This window comes from Balaenoptera ricei, chromosome 1 (assembly GCF_028023285.1).
Source record: "Balaenoptera ricei isolate mBalRic1 chromosome 1, mBalRic1.hap2, whole genome shotgun sequence".
In the NCBI taxonomy this organism is placed as follows: Eukaryota; Metazoa; Chordata; class Mammalia; order Artiodactyla; family Balaenopteridae; genus Balaenoptera; species Balaenoptera ricei.
The window spans coordinates 99,764,060-99,777,495 of NC_082639.1; the positions used below are offsets into that span (position 1 = coordinate 99,764,060).

Below are 13,436 nucleotides of genomic sequence, written 5' to 3' on the forward strand. Positions count from 1 at the left end.
TGGTGGCTAATCATCAACGAAATCAACCACCACAAAACTCAGCTTGAAGGGAATTGGCATTTCTGAAATAGAAAAGGCCCTGGGCCAATGGGAGAAAATGCTTCTCACAATGAGTCTTCAGCTAGTTCTTTCCTGGCTTAAGTCAGCACATAGATAGAGCATCATTCTAGTAGAAGATTCTATTTTAATTTCCTCCCAGGAGATCTCTCACCCTGTCTTCTTCTTATTCAGTGCATTTTTCCTAGCTTCCTCCACCATGAAATAAGTTGCAGCCTATTAAGAGCCTTCTGCCTTCTCATCAATGATATTTATGACTATGGAAATATTTATGATGCATGGAGAGGGCTTGGGTCAGAGAGGAGTCCGAGCTTTTACTGTCCTTGTAAATGGGATTTGTCTCCTGCTTGCTTTGTCAGGCTTTGTCAGGCTTGTAAAAAGGAGGGCGCATCATCTAGTTTAAGGGTTGCTTTTTTTTCTTCTTCTAACCTTTGCATTCAAGCTGTGGATTAAACGCTTTTTTATTACTGACCTCCGTGCTTGGAATGAAAGAGGCGTTTTGGTTTTCTGGACTCTTTGATAGTGTTACCTCCTTTTTCTGAGCTTGCCCTCAAATGCCCTGTCCAGGCTAGAGCTATAATGTTCTAGGGTAGACATTTTAAATCCAATGACAGAAATCCTGCATTCTGTAAGAGGCTCAAGAGCTTCTGAAATCCATCTAAATGCCTCTGCATAAATAAGAAAGAGTCAGAGTTGTTTCATGTTTTGGGAAACTTGCTAGGGAAGCAGTCCTTTCACTGCAAAATATCCATTTTTTTTTCTTTTACCCTCCCTGCATGCCGTCATTCCTTTCTTCCAAGAATGTCCATTTCTTGACCAAGTCTAAGGCCTCACCTGCATCCCATGCTCTCCTACTCAGACCTAGCTTGTCTCCATCTTCAAACACTCCATTGCGAATGGTTCTTCCACCTCTGCCCACAATCTGTTTCTATCTCTCCTATATATTCAAATATAGTTATAAAAACAAATATACATATGATTACACATTTTTAAACTTTTTAATTTAATTTTTAAAAACATGTTCTGGGTCATGTTAAGCCTTAGTCTCATTTTTTAGAGACTTACAGTTTCATTTTTTCCCCCCATTTATTTATTTATTTAGTTATGGCTCCATTGGGTCTTTGTTGCTGTGCACAGCTTTCTCTAGTTGCAGCGAGCAGGGGCTACTCTTCAATGCAGTGCGCGGGCTTCTCATTGCGGTGGCTTCTCGTTGTGGAGCAGGGGCTCCAGGCATGTGGGCTTCAGTAGTTGTGGCTCGTGGGCTCTAGAGCACAGGCTCAGTAGTTGTGGCACATGGGCTTAGTGGCTCTGCAACATGTGGGATCCTCCTGGACGAGGGATGGAACCCATGTCCCCTGCATTGGCAGGCAGATTCTTAACCACTGGACCACCAGGGAAGTCCTTGATTACACATTTTTATGAACAGATATATTTATGGAATGCCTCCTTTGTGGCAAGCTGCCCTTTCCTGTGACTGCCCTCTCTTCCCTTCCCTTCTCAAATTCTTGAAATTGCACTCGCTGCCTTAGTTTCCTCACTCGTTGCCTCCTTGTAGTGTGGTCCACCCTCACTACTGTACCATGAGGGCCCAGAAGGCACCTTCAGCTTCTCAGCTGACATATGGAGCAGCCCCTCCTCACTCCCGCCTCCTCTGGTCCCGGTGACCCATCCCCTCCCCATCGACTTGAGTCAGCAACATTCCCATGACCTCCCACAACCCTATCATTCTGTCTTTTCCTTTGTTGCGCTGTATATTTCCTCCCACATCCCGAAGGTGGTCATTCTTCAAAGCGATGTGATACCTTCTCCCACCAGTATCAGCTCTCCCTTGGGCAGCTGCATCCCAAATCTGTGTCTGGCTCCAACCTCCTCTCTCATCCTCAGCCCCACAGTCCACATTGATCGCTAGATCCCTCTTCCTGAGTCACATTACACCTAAACTCCACCTTAAAGAGGTATAAAACATGGGTTCTGCCCTCTGGGAGCTTATAATTTAGTTGGAGACACACAGGCAGACTTTGAAATGTTCTGTAACAAACCCTGAGATTTAATTAATATGAAAGGTTATGATATAACAAGTCACACCACACGTGAAGTCAGTCCCTGTGGACTTATCAGTGCTTAGGGCCAACGAAGACATTTCTTGGGCCCAGGGAGTGTCTCACAAGAATACTATAAATGTATGACTGAGGAGTTGCTGGAAATAGTCACGATGCTGAAGAGACACCTCTGTGGGAGGCAAGACTGAAAAGATTTGTAGCCGGGAAGCCTGCAGCCTAATCAATGGTGCTATCTTATCTGGGGGAAGACTGTCAACAGATGACGGGAGTCCAGTCGGTTGGTCTGTTGGTCAACGAAAAGCTACCCAGTAACTACTATGTCCCAGGCACTGGGCTGGGCGCTGGAGTAAAGCGCGAACAGGGCACTGTCCCTGCACCCAGGTGGGGGCGGGGGGAACAGGCAAAATTACTGGAGACATAGACACATACATCCCGACAGACATAAAGAAGATTACAGGTCAGCAGGGAGCCTAGAGGATGGTGGGTCTGAGAGCAACAATTGGGCAGGTGTAGTCAGCCTTCTCAGGGAAGGCAGGGGGGTTCTTGGTCACTGGTCACTTGATAACTGGCTCCTCAGGTCTCCCCAGCGCTGGAGGAAGACCACAGGGGCTGAGCGGGGCAGGGCCCAGTGCTCGGGAAGTCAGAGCCAGGAATCAGAGCCCAACTCCAGGCTGCGGGCAGGAGCAGGACTTGGCCTGGGACAGGGGGCCCAGGAAGATGCTGGTTGGTCACCAGGAAAAGGGCTGAGGGCATGGTCTTGGTCTTACTGGCTGTCGGGCTTGCGGGGGCATGCTCTGATTTAAAAGAACTTACCAAGTTGTGGATGAGGCGTGGGGGAACCACAGGGATGTTGGGGTGATTCCGCAGCTGGTCAGTGGAGCTGTAACCTCCTTAAGTCCTAAGTGAAGGGGAGGGAAGTGAATACCGAAACCAGGAAGGGGAAGAGTAGAGATGAGAAGGCTGTCTCGAGAGAGACTGAAGGGCATAACTAGGCTGGGTCCTCCTCTCAGGGAGGCCACCAGGAATAAATAGTGTGACCTTTCTCCCCTGCCCTCCAGTCTTCTGTCAGCTCCCACTGGCCGAGCCCAGTGAGAAGTTAGAGAACAGAGAGCAAGGTCCGAGGGGTGAACAGAAGATATGCAGCACAGGATGACCAGCAGGACACAGGCAGTCCTGCTACTGGAAAGAAACCCTCCACTGTAAACAAGAAGCCTGTCTCCCATGAGATTGGCTAGCTTCCCAAAGGAAGTGGAACTAGGAACCAGCCTGGCACCGGCCCCCGATGTGATTCTTTTACCTTGTCCGTCTAAACTGCATCAGGTACCACGACCTTCCTCTAGGAATGTGTCTACCTCTCCACATCCCCACTGCCACTACCTCTGGCCACCACCTTCTCTTGCATTTCTCTAACAGCCTCGTGCCTGGACTTCCTGCCTCTGCCCCTATCCAGTCTTCTCTCCACCTGGCAACCAAATCTTTCTCACGTGCTGATCTGAGCATGTCATTTCCTTTCCTAAAACCACCTCACCAACATAAAGTCCAAACATCTTACCATGGCTTATGAGGCTTTTTCATGGTCTGGCTCTGGTTTACATGTCTGGCCTCGTTTCTTGCCAGTTCTACCTCTCCACCTTCCCTCAGCCAAACTTTCCTCCTTAAATCCAGCTCACTATGGTCTAGCCATACAGAACTGCTTTCTGATATCTCTCTAATCCCAGGGCCTTTGCACATGCTGTTTCTTCTCCTGAAAGTCAGGAAGTCAATTCTAATCTGACTAACTTTTGCTTATTCCTCATTCCTTCACTGCTGCTGCCCTTGGCAAGGGTTCAGTGCCTCTCCTTCATGTTCCCATAGCACCCTGGCCCTGCACAAATTGTAATATTTATTTTAAAAATTAATTTGATACTTACTGACTACCTGTCATGCACCAAGCCCTTACCACCCCAGGGCCTTTAATTACTCATGCTGTTCTTTATGCTTGGCATGTTCTTTTTTTATTCTTCTTCTGACCAACTCTTACCCTTTCGGTCTCAGCTAAAATATTTCCTATGAGAAGTTTTGCCCTCTTATTCTCTCCTGCAGGATACTGTATGATTTAGTTTATTTGATATCGGTGTCTCCCTCTCCACACCTAGGAAGGTGCAAGATCTGCTTCATCTACTACTGTGTGCCCATCCCTAGCTCAGAACCTGGTATTCAGTGATCACATATATGATGAGCAGGGGGAGGCAGTTGAGTTTTCCCATGAGACCATGACAAGGAGTAAACCATGACCATATGCTCCAGGGGTGTAGGTGGGGCCTGAAACTTAGACAATTTGAAGGGCCCTCTTTAAGAAAAATACAAAATTACAAAAACAAAATTAGGTGTGAAAGTGGATCTTTATTTAGATTGAGAAAAGAAATGACAATAAATTGTAAGACTTTTAAAGCTGAAAATTTTCACAAATATCACAAGATACAGAAAAATAATACAATGTTTTTATTAATTAACTGCCTAGCACACTGCTGTAATACTTTCTTCCGCTGCATTTTTTGTCTGAATACTCTTTTATCACCTCTTTATATAACAACAGTTTTGTAATATTTGCTATATAGAGAAAGGAAAGAGAAGTAAGTCTTTCCTCCAGCATAGTAAAAATTAGATTTATTATTGATGATCGGGATGCATAAAACATGCATAAAACCAGACATACTTGCTGTTTGTAGGACTGCTACAGTTTATACCCTACAAACATATTTTGATAAGTCCTATTTGGCATAATTGTCATCAAAAAAGAAAAAAAAGTATAGCATAGAATTGCATAACTGTATTACTGAATATTCCGACTATATATGACTAGGTATCTGTGAGAACTGAATCCTGCATTTAAAATTTTACACATCTGACAATTGGAAGACTTTCCCATAGACTAGCTTTTGGCTCTATGCAATTCAAATCTTGTTTCTTTCCCCACCCACATACTTCCAGTGCCAGTTTCCGTAGGACACATTCAAATCTGATATGAACTTTGGCCCTGCTCCTTAGTGCCACATGCCAGATGAGAAGGTACCATGGGCAATAGGAGGATCCCTGGAAGCCATTTCCACACTGAGATGGCTAGCAAAAACTTATTTAAAAAGTGACTGCAAACCACCCCACAAAATGCAAACCCAGTTGTATCCCCAACTTAACTTGCCCTTAGCCAGATCCCATGAATGCCACTTCAGTGTCATCCTACACTAAGGGAGATGTGACGGAGTCTGAGTGGAAAGAGACAGAGTTCTTAACTAAGTGTGGTTAAAATAGCTCACTTTTGCAAAGTTTACCAAAACGTGAACAACATCGCTAGCAGCCCTTTCTGGACTTGTGCTAATGGGAGGACCTAACGCTTAAGCTTCTTTAACTTCATGGTAAATTTGCCTCTGTATCTTAGTTGTTATTACATATTGTCCCTGGCACCTCTCCTGGCACACAGTACAGTAGTCCCCACCTTATCCTTTTGCTTTCTGCAGTTTCAGTTACCCCGCAGTCAGCCGTGTCTGAAAATATTAAAGGGAAAATTCCAGAAATAAACAATTCGTAAGTTTTAAATTGCGTGCCGTTCTGAGTAATGTGATGAAGTCTCGCGTGTCCTGCTTCATCCCGCCTCCTCCTGTGAGGAGGAGACGCTTATCGTCCCTTCCCTTCATCCAGGATACCCCGCCCATTAGTCACTTAGTAGCCATCTCGGTTATCAGCACGACTGTTGTAGTATCGCAGTGCTTGTGTTCAAGTCACCCTTATTTTACTTAATCATGGCCCCAAAGTGCGAGAGTTGTGACGCCGGCAGTTCGGTTATGCCAAAGAGCAGTTGCAAAGCGCTTTAAGTGAAAAGGTGAAAGTTCGCCACTTAAGGAAAGAAGAAAATCGTATGCTGAGGTTGCTAAGATCTACGGTAAGAATGAATCTTCTATCCGTGAAATTGTGAAGAAGGAAAAGAAATTCGTGCTAGTTTTGCTGTCCAACCTCAAACTGCAAAAGTTAATGCCACACAGCCTGGATGGGAGGGGAGTTTGGGGGAGAATGGATACATGTATATGTATGGCTGAGCCGCTTTTCTGTGCACCTGAAAGTATCCCAACATTGTTAATCGGCTATACCCCAATATAAAATAAAAAGTTAAAAAAAAAAAGTGAATGCCACAGTGTGTGATAAGTGCTTAGTTAAAGTGGAAGAGGCATTAAATTGTACCATAAGATATTCTGAGTGAGAGAAAGAGAGGGAGGGAGAGACCACGTTCATATAACTTTTATTCTAATATATCATTATAATTGCTCTATTTTATTATTAGTTATTGTTAATCTCTTACTATGCTAATTCATAAATTAAGCTTTTTCATAGGTATGCATGTATAGGAAAAAAAGCATAGTATATATAGGGTTTGGTACTACCTGCAGTTTCAGTCATCCACTGGGGGTTTTGGAACATACCCCCTCGGATAAGGGGGTACTGCTCCAGTTTGCTTAATAAATATAGGCTGAGTGAGGAAAAGTGTTGCTTAGCCTCATTATCCAGGACATATTCTTTCCCCCAGTAGAGCTCATTGCCTTGATTTAAAGCTGGTGCTCAAGAAATAGTTGAACAGAGTTACTGGAGGCAGTGGGAGGGGGGAAGAGGGGACCGCTTGGCTGGATGAGCTTTCCCATCCCGTCATCACTGGGTGAATGAGCCAATGCCAACACATCAGCTGCCCTCATTAGCAGTGAGGCTGCCCTGGCTGCCCTCTCCGGGTAATTCTAATTGGCTCCAGTCAGGGAGAGCCGGGTCTGGGCTTTATTAACACTGACAGCAGCTCCACCGTTAGAATTGCAGGTAGAAAGGTCACATTGGAAATACCATTTCTGAGCACAGAGTAATTACGGACAGAACTCATTCTGGCTTTCACAGCTATGCTGAAGAATCTTTATTTATCCAGCCCTGCTCCTGAGGGCCTTCCTTTTCCTGCTTCCGTTTTCTTCCTTGTTGTGAGGGGGGTTGGCCTTAGGATTCCCACATACATTTTTCTTCATGGCTGCAGGTCCAGCAAACAAAAACAGTCTGAATTCCCAAGGGGCTACAAGGGTTTCCGCTGCTGAAGAATTCAAGTCTAAAATTCCAGAGAAAGGAGAATGGGCTGCATTTCTAGACAAAAGATGGTTGGTCATTGGAGGCCAGTGGTTTACATGTACTGGTGTATGAAAACCAAGGACACTTTGCACTTTCTTGCAGCCACTTAGCATGTGCAGCTCATGTGCTGTACTTTGGTGAAATCTTCCCTGACCCTCAGGCAGTGAGTCATTCCTCTCTTTGTGCTCCCACAGCATTTGGCTCATGTCTCTATTACAGGACTCATTGCACTGTATTTTATTTATTTACCTAGCCATATGTCTTCCAAGATGGGCTGCCAACTCCTCGAGGGCACTGACCAAATCATCCATATTTATATTCTTGGTTTATTCTCTAGCTCAGAGCCTGGCACTTGGTAAATATTTATCGAATGATTCTTCAAATGAAGGGAGTGGAAGACTGATCATAATAAGATGAACCAATGTGGGTATAGAGTTGTACAGTAGAAACAGCATGTCAAATTGGTTAATTTTGGCCTTTGGAGTCAAACTGGTTTAAGTTCCAGCTCCACCACTATGTTAATTAGGACTTGGTTTGACTGTAAATGACAGGGAACCCAAAATAATGGCTTAACCAAGTTGGATGTTTCTCTTTCATGTAAAAAAGTCAAGGGGTGGTTACCTCAAGGTGGCTGAGTTGATTTGGTTCCACGGAGGCCATGGGGACCGAGGTTCCTTCTACCTTGTGGCTCTGCTCTTTGTGGCCTTGGTCATGTCACAGCTCGAGCTGGCACCCCTCCAGCTCCAGCTCTCAGGTCAGCATTCCACCAGCAGGAAGGAGGAAAGGAGAGAAGGCTGACATTTCCAGGAAGTTGCACTTACCACTTTTGCTTACATCTTGTTACCCACGATTTAGTCACGGGGACACACCTAGCTTCAACAAAATCTGGCAAATAATAGTCTTGATTCTAGGAGGCCACATATTCAGCTAATAATGGGAGTCTATTATTCTACAAGAAGGAGAAATTGGATTTTAGAGGAAAATAGTCCCTGTCATATTCACTTACTAAATGTGACTTTGGGGAAGTGAATTGACCTCTCTGATTCTGTTTCCTCATTCAAGAGTTAAAGGAATGCAAGCAAATGCCTTAGCAAAGTGCCTGGCACTCACTAAGGGTTCAGTTATTTTTATTATTACTGTGGTGCAGCTAGGCTGGCAGGAGGCGGTGTCCCTAGCAGGGAGCTTGTGCAGTCAAGTCAGACTGCCTGAATCTGAGTCTTAGCTAGTACCACTTACCTACTCTGTGACTTGGGGTTAGTTACTTGACCTTTCTGCGCCTTTTCTCATCTATAGAATTTCTCATCCATAGAATGGGGGTAATAATACTCCTTTCTTCACAGAGTTGTGAGGATTATTTGAGATATTTACGTAAAGCATTTTGCACAGTACCTAGCAGTAAATACTCTGTCATTGTTGGCTTCTTCTATTACTAGTCCAGGCAAGTCCTGAGTGACATTGAGATGGGCCATGAAGAGGATGATGGAGAAGATTCCACAGGATTCTGCCTGGCCACCGGACTCCATAACTCAACTCGTCCTAAGGGGACGGGACCACTGTTGTAACCAGGAGGCAGTAAACTAACTTGGCCTGCAGTGACTGCATGAGTACGCTTGCGTTCTGAATGAATTGCCTCCAAATGGAGCTGACTTTAAATGCAATGGGAACGTCCTCTGCCTTCCTGCTTGTTTCCATTTCCCAAAGTCATCGACTGGGGTCTTTTCCCAAAGGGGTCAGGTAAGAAGCTCTGAGAGGAGGAGTGCCAAGAGCTGGAAGGAATTTCTGGCCGGGGCAGGACCAAAGGGGCTGTGCCCCGGCTGCATTTGTGCTGGGACTTCTGTCCTCTCAGGCAGGAGTTTCAGGGGAGCAGAAAATATGCCAGGATCAGGCTCAGATAGATTGCAACTTGATGAAATGAGCAAAATACATCATTTCTCCTCTGCTCAGGCTCCTGGGATTAGCGGTTAGGTCCCCCAAGTGTCCTGAGTGTTTATTCTCAGGAGACCCAGTGCTCAGCGGCCTGGGAAGGGCTGAAGGCACAGAACCTCCCCAGGTAGCGTGTTGGTTTTGCTTCTTGCAGTAGCTGAAATGGGACCCTCTGTCGTTTACCCGCTGTGTTCACAGGCTGCTTCCTACTCAGTGCTAGCTGAGTAGCTGCCAGGGGTCCCTGAGAGGCAGGCAAGTCTGGGTGGGAAAAGGCATGATCAAGCCCGGCTCTAGCTCGCTGGCTCCCAGCCCGCCCTCCCCACCCAGGCTTTCCTCCATGTTGACCGCTCCATCATCACCGTGGCCTCGGGGCGACTCCTGGATACCCACCTGTAAATGGAGCCACTGTTTGATACCAGAAGACTCCCAGTTAAATCAAGAATCTGCTGCTTTTCTGCAGTCTGCAAAGGAATGCATCATTTGAAGCGAAAAATTGCAAACAGCCTAATGACTAAGGAAAGAATGATCGTGCAAATGAGGGTTCCATCACTTCAAGTGATACTATGCGCCATTAAAAAATATAATCGTGACGATTATGTGGTGACTTGGGAAAATGCTTATATTATGATGTTAAATGAAAATATAAAATCTCATCTTTGCCATGAGTGTAACTGTAAAAATTATATGCGCATATGGACAAAGATAGAAAGGAACACCAAAAGAAAAAATTGGGGTGATTGATAGGGTTGTGGGTACAATTTTCTCTTTCTTTTATGTATTCTGATATCGTTTCCTGCTGTGTGCGCCTATCATGCACTTCTACCCCACCCCCAAAAGGAAAAAGAACTCAAACCACTGGAATTTGCTAGTCTGGCTTCTTTGCTTATTTTGATATCAACTTTTCAATCAATATTCTCAGGAAAAGACGACTATTTTCAGTTGAAAGCAAACCCCAGATGAGCCCCGTTCAATTCTCCTCCCAGTAGGTGGTGACTGATGAAAGCAGGTCCTTAAGGGCCAAATCAATCCCGCCCTTGCACTGAGGCCTGTAAACAACGGGGAGCCCTCAGGTGCTCAGCCTCTGAATTCCAGGATTGCCTACAGCAGGCTCACCTGAAGTAGGCGTTAGAGGTGCAGACAGTTACCGTTCTGATCCGGGAACAAAGCCACCCTGCCCCAAAGCTCTTGACTCTTTGGATTTGGCTGAGTGGGCAGGAGAAATAAGAAATCATTACTTAACAATGACCCAGAATTTCAGGAGCTGCTTTAACACCATTCCTGCCACCAACTTATTGTGTAAACCGGAGTGAATCACTCAGCCACTCTCCAGATTAAGGGGGACTGATTGTAACCCGTCTCTAAATGGCTCATGGGCAGAAAAACATATGACAACAATGGCACCAAGCACTTTGAAAATAGAGAGCAAGTCTGTTGGAAAGAACATGGGGTCTGGAGTCAGAAACTCTGGATTTAAGCCAAGGCTCTGCCACTCATTAGCAGTATGACTTTAGGCTAATAGCTTCTTAGGCTCAGTATTTCATCAATAAAATGAGGATAATACTCTCCAGTCACCTGGATTGTTGTGAAAATTAAGTGAGCTCAGGTATGAGAAAAAAGCTTTGTAAATTGTAAAGCATATGTATTAGTTTGCTAGGGCTGCCAAAACAAGATACCATGGACTGGGTAGTTTAAACAACAAATTTATTTTCTCATAATTCTGGAGGCCAGAAGTCTGAGATTAGGTGTCGGATTAAGCACTGATTTCTTCTGAGGCCTCTCTCCTTGGTTTATAGATGGCCACCTTCTCTCTGTATCTTCACCTTATCTTCCCTCTTGTGTTGTCTGTGTCCTAATCTCCTCCTCTTACTATAAGGACACCAGTCATATTGGATTCGAGCCCACTCTCAATGACCTCATTTTAACTTAATTACTTCTTTAAAGACCCTGTCTCCAAATACATACATTCTGAGATATGGGGGTTTAGGACGTCAACATATCAATTTTGGGTAGATTCAGCCCATAACAGTGCAATATAAATATTTTTCTGGCCCCATCCAGGACTGCCCATGATGGACCTTTAGGACACAGTAGGAAATAGCCCTGCTGATCATTTTCTATTATGGCATCAAGGCAAGAGGCAGTCAGAAATACCTGCCAGAACTCTGGGCTTACTCCCTAATGCTGCAGGGCCAGAATCTTCTTAGGCTGGGCTGCCTCCTGTCTTGTTCAGCAAATAAATGAGCTGTCTTCCCTTTGGGTTTGGGATGCTTTTTTGTAGGAAAGGAGTTGTCAGTACTTAAGAGCTTCTAACTCAGGGGGAAACAGGTGTGTGTGGGCTGTGGGTATTTGTCTCTTTTTACTTGTACGAGTGTCTTCTGGAACACCCCATCCAGGTCTTATAAGGAGCTCTCATCAGCTGAAGGATAAACTACCAGTAGGGAGACCAAGTCATTTTTCAAAAGTATTTACTCTCACCTTCTGGAAAGGGGCCTCAATAAACATTTATTAAGTACATCCTTGGTGCCTGGGGCCATGCTAGGGAGTGGAAGGAGGGTATGACTTGTATAGTAAACACATTGCTTGACCCACAAGTGGGAGAGTGAGCCTATGGCGGTGTCAGGAGCTGGGAGTGCACTTCTGTGGGCACTACAAGCCAAAGGTAAAGCAAAGCAGAGGAGGGGCCTGTCAGGCAATCAGGCTGTCTGGGCCTGTTATGTTATTTTGGCCTTTTAGTGAGGTAAGGAAGAGACATGCCCGGGTTACCAGCAAGCCATCCCTGAGTGGCATGGAAGCCCATCCTCCCAACATTGCAGTCACTCTGGGTCCCTGGGCTTCCAAGGTGGTGTGGGTAGGAGAGGGTTCAGTCCTCATCATGGAAACCTGGATTCCAATTTAAGGCCAATCGATTTGCCCTCTTTGGAAATATCTAGAATTTATTCTAGCAGAGAGAGGATCTAGTTGTATCAATTTGCACCCCGGCCCCCAAAATGGAGTTCTCCTATTGATCACAAGTAGAGGACTTGTGTTGTTTTTGCTTGCCCAACTTATCCTCCCACTTCTCCTAAAAATAAAACCACTCTTTCCTCCATTATATGAGATTCAGGTGGGGCTGCCCTCACCTCCCCCAACGCAGGGAGGTACCTGTCCTCAGTCTGGCCAGTGAGAATAGACCGCTCACCCTTGACACCAGGGATTGGCACAGGGGTCGGCACTTGACAAGCACAGCCAATCAGAATCTGCTTCAGGCATTGATATGGAAGCCAGAGGAGAGTGGCTGTGCCCTCCTCTTGGCTAATAAGCCCTACTGATAATTCTGGAGCTCTATTCAGCCATCTCCACCAGCATACAGGGGCATAGGAAGGCTCATCATCTGGAGAAAATAAAGCCAATGTGCAAAGAGAAACACAGCTGAGAGATGTAAAGGTAAAGGGAACCTTAAAGACAAAGTTTGAGCCCTTGAATCCATCTCTTCACAGGAGCCAATAAATCTCCTATTCTGCCTATGCTCCTTTGAAGTGGGTTTCTGCCACTTGCAATGGAAAGAAAATCCTGACTGTTGCAGCAGGGTTTGTACCAAGCCTCCCTGGAGATAGTCTGCCTTTCTCATGCTCAGCCTATCATGTTTCCCCCTGGCTGGAGCCCTGATTCTTATGAAACTAATTATGGGCAGAGTATGGGGACCAAAATCACTCAGGGATTATCTCGCCAGTGATAATAACAGTTTACGTTTGGGTTTGGTTTGGGACTGGGGCTCAAGAGCCACCGAGGGGGATGGCTTCTCCTCCAATCTTCGCTTTTGTTTAGGCTTGCAAAATGAGTGCCCATTCTGCCTCCAAGGTCTTAATGAAGCTTTTCTAACTCAATTTTCAGAGGCAGTAAACAGAATCACCCCCTGAACATTTGATCTGCAGTATTCTCTGTTTCCTTTTGCACAAGGTACTTGAATTGTTTCTCCTCTCCTACGTAAGCCTGACAGCTTGGGTTTCTCTCCCTGCTATGTGACACAGCATGGGGGTTTAGACAGGAGCCTGACGATTATTCTTTCTTTAATGTTTTTGTTTGTGTTGCTGTCAAATTGCACCTTCCTAAAGGTTGCTGCTTGTCCTTTGAAGCAGATTAAAAAAAAAAAGTGGCTATGTGTTTTATGCCCTATCTGTATAAAGAGCCTTTTATTATTGATGAAGGTATACTATTCCAGGAGACTCACCAGCTTATCGAGGTCAAGAGCTGGGCACCTTTCTCCAGGCCGTGTTCAGCCTCTAGTCCCAC

At 45.4% G+C, this 13,436-nt stretch overlaps 1 protein-coding gene across 1 annotated transcript in view; it reads left to right on the forward strand.

The window, feature by feature from the left end:
* Positions 1-13,064, forward strand: part of LRIG2 (leucine rich repeats and immunoglobulin like domains 2) — a 123,368-nt gene extending 110,304 nt beyond the window's left edge. The window contains exon 21 of the mRNA XM_059928104.1: positions 13,038-13,064. The gene's annotated coding sequence lies outside the window, so the exon portion shown is untranslated. The remainder of the gene's footprint in view (positions 1-13,037) is intronic.
* The last annotated feature ends 372 nt before the right edge of the window (positions 13,065-13,436 follow it).